We start from the raw sequence: 4035 nt of genomic DNA, 5'->3' as shown, positions 1-4035 counted from the left end.
TCAACAATCCTCTCCAAGAAGTTCTGTCACTCAAGCTTTTGGGTCTCACTATCTGCCATGATCTTTCTTGGGAAAACCACATTTCCAAGCTGGCCTCCAAAGCCAGTCGCCGACTGGGCATCCTCCGTCGTGCGAAGTCCTTCCTCGGCACACCTGAGCTCCTCACCACATACAAGGCTTTCATCCGCAGCTCAATGGAATACTGTTCTCCCCTATGGGCTGGTGCTCCTGCCTCTCACCTGGCTCGGCTTCACGCTGTTGAATCCAAAGCTTTCAAAATCATTGGAATCTCCCGCGATGAAGCTATCTCTGAGGGCCTTTCACTCACTCACCGCAGGCAGGTAGGTGGCCTTTCTGTCTTCTACCGACTCCTCTCCGGCCTTGCTCCCCCAGCTCTCTCTGTGCTCTGTCCCCCAAATATTCCTACAGGTCACACAAGATCTGCCAGCAACCCTCTGATGGTTAAACTGCCGAAATCTCGGCTCTCTCACCTTCACTCTTTCATTCCTCTTTTCTCCCGCCTGTGGAACAAACTCCCACACTCCCTTCAATCCCTCTCCTCCCTCCAGGTCTTTAAAACAGCTGTTCACCACCATCTCTTATCTTCCCCCATCCATAACCTTGATCTTTTCTACCCCCACTAATTCACCCCAGATCCACCTTGTTTGAAATTCCAACTTCTTTCCTGGAAATCCTGGCAGTGTCCATATGTTTATACCTCTCCCACCCCCCCCCCTTCACATGCCTCCCCCCCTTCACATGCCTCCCCCCCAAAGCCCTCTCCCTCCCACAGATCTCTCGATGTCTCCATGTCTCTCGGTCCCTGCTCTCAAATGTTGTGTTTGTGTCCTTCCCCCTCTCTCCCCATCTTGTCTACCGCTTCCGATGTTATTTGTTTTATGTGTCCGTTTGTCTTTCTGTGTGATTAATGTTCGCTCTTTCACGAGCCTCGATCTTGTATACAAAAAAAAAAAAAAAAAAAAAAAAAAAAAACCACAAGTGCGAAAAGTGGTTTTTCAACACTAACACAAGTGCTAAAAGTGGTTTTTCAACACTATCACAAGTGCAAAAAGTGTTTTTCCACACTAATACAAGTGCAAAAGTGGTTTCCTGCACCAACACAAGTGCGAAAAGTGGTTTTTCAACACTAACACAAGTGCAAAAAGTGGTTTTTCAACACTAACACAAGTGCAAAAAGTGTTTTTTCCACACTAATACAAGTGCAAAAGTGGTTTCCTGCACCAATACAAGTGCGAAAAGTGGTTTTTCAACACTAACACGAGTGCGAAAAGTGGTTTTTCAACACTAACACAAGTGCGAAAAGTGGTTTTTCAACACTATCACAAGTGCAAAAAGTGTTTTTTCCACACTAATACAAGTGCAAAAGTGGTTTCCTGCACCAACACAAGTGCGAAAAGTGGTTTTTCAACACTAACACAAGTGCGAAAAGTGGTTTTTCAACACTATCACAAGTGCAAAAAGTGTTTTTTCCACACTAATACAAGTGCAAAAGTGGTTTCCTGCACCAACACAAGTGCGAAAAGTGGTTTTTCAACACTAACACAAGTGCGAAAAGTGGTTTTTCAACAATAACACAAGTGCGAAAAGTGCTTTTTCAACAATAACACAAGTGCGAAAAGTGGTTTTTCCACACTAACACAAGTGCAAAGGTGGTTTCCTGCACCAACACAAGTGCAAAATTGGTTTCCTGCACCAACACAAGTGCGAAAAGTGGTTTTTCAACACTAACGCAAGTGCGAAAAGTGGTTTTTCAACACTATCACAAGTGCAAAAAGTGTTTTTTCCACACTAATACAAGTGCAAAAGTGGTTTCCTGCACCAACACAAGTGCGAAAAGTGGTTTTTCAACACTAACACAAGTGCGAAAAGTGGTTTTTCAACACTAACACAAGTGCGAAAAGTGGTTTTTCAACACTATCACAAGTGCAAAAAGTGTTTTTTCCACACTAATACAAGTGCAAAAGTGGTTTCCTGCACCAACACAAGTGCGAAAAGTGGTTTTTCAACACTAACACGAGTGCGAAAAGTGGTTTTTCAACACTAACACAAGTGCAAAAAGTGTTTTTTCCACACTAATACAAGTGCAAAAGTGGTTTACTGCACCAACACAAGTGCGAAAAGTGGTTTTTCAACACTAACACAAGTGCGAAAAGTGGTTTTTCAACACTATCACAAGTGCAAAAAGTGTTTTTTCCACACTAATACAAGTGCAAAAGTGGTTTCCTGCACCAACACAAGTGCGAAAAGTGGTTTTTCAACACTAACACAAGTGCGAAAAGTGGTTTTTCAACACTAACACAAGTGCGAAAAGTGTTTCTTCCACACTAATACAAGTGCAAAAGTGGTTTCCTGCACCAACACAAGTGCGAAAAGTGGTTTTTCAACACTAACACAAGTGCGAAAAGTGGTTTTTCAACACTAACACAAGTGCGAAAAGTGTTTCTTCCACACTAATACAAGTGCAAAAGTGGTTTCCTGCACCAACACAAGTGCAAAAGTGGTTTCTTGCACCAACACAAGTGCGAAAAGTGGTTTTTCAACACTAACACAAGTGCAAAAAGTGGTTTTTCAACACTATCACAAGTGCAAAAAGTGTTTTTTCCACACTAATACAAGTGCAAAAGTGGTTTCCTGCACCAACACAAGTGCGAAAAGTGGTTTTTCAACACTAACACAAGTGCGAAAAGTGGTTTTTCAACACTAACACAAGTGCGAAAAGTGGTTTTCCCACACTAATACAAGTGCAAAAGTGGTTTCCTGCACCAACACGGATATTGCTTGCGATTGCTTCGGATATGAAATCTTTCCTCTTCTCCAATGGCTTGATCTCTGATCATCAATTTGGTTTCAGACCAGGTCACTCTACTCTGGACATGCTGCTTCTGCTGTCTCAACAATGGATGGAGGTCCTCAATGCCAAACAGGAAATCAGAGCTGTCTCCCTTGACATATCACGGGCCTTTGATACGGTCTGGCACCCAGCTCTGCTCACCAAACTCTCCTCCTATGGTATCCATGGAAATCTCCATGCATGGCTTGCGGACTTCCTCTCTGGTCGTAGTCAACGTGTGGCCCTGAATGGATTTCTCTCATCTCCCCTTCCTGTTCAGGCTGGAGTTCCCCAAGGAAGTGTGCTGGGCCCTGTGCTTTTTCTGGTCTTTATCAATGATCTCTCCGACTCTCTGGAAAATCCTCTCTATCTCTTTGCTGATGACTCCACTCTCTGCCGCTCCATTCCTCTTCCCTCAGATCGGCAGTCTGCAGCCTCCTCACTCTCTGAAGACCTGGACAAAATCACAGACTGGTCAAACAAGTGGAACATGTCTTTCAATCCTGACAAATCTCACTCTCTTACTATGTCTCCGAAAAGATCGACTGGACAACCCTCCCATCTACTTTCTCAACAATCCTCTCCAAGAAGTTCTGTCACTCAAGCTTTTGGGTCTCACTATCTGCCATGATCTTTCTTGGGAAAACCACATTTCCAAGCTGGCCTCCAAAGCCAGTCGCCGACTGGGCATCCTCCGTCGTGCGAAGTCCTTCCTCGGCACACCTGAGCTCCTCACCACATACAAGGCTTTCATCCGCAGCTCAATGGAATACTGTTCTCCCCTATGGGCTGGTGCTCCTGCCTCACACCTGGCTCGGCTTCACGCTGTTGAATCCAAAGCTTTCAAAATCATTGGAATCTCCCGCGATGAAGCTATCTCTGAGGGCCTTTCACTCACTCACCGCAGGCAGGTAGGTGGCCTTTCTGTCTTCTACCGACTCCTCTCCGGCATTGCTCCCCCAGCTCTCTCTGTGCTCTGTCCCCCAAATATTCCTACAGGTCGCACAAGATCTGCCAGCAACCCTCTGATGGTTAAACTGCCGAAATCTCGGCTCTCTACTCACCTTCACTCTTTCATTCCTCTTTTCTCCTGCCTGTGGAACAAACTCCCACACTCCCTTCAATCCCTCTCCTCCCTCCAGGTCTTTAAAACAGCTGTTCACCACCATCTCTTATCTTCCCCC

This window comes from Myxine glutinosa, chromosome 13 (assembly GCF_964187855.1).
Source record: "Myxine glutinosa chromosome 13, kmMyxGlut1.1, whole genome shotgun sequence".
Taxonomy (NCBI): Eukaryota; Metazoa; Chordata; class Myxini; order Myxiniformes; family Myxinidae; genus Myxine; species Myxine glutinosa.
This window is presented reverse-complemented; position numbering follows the sequence as displayed.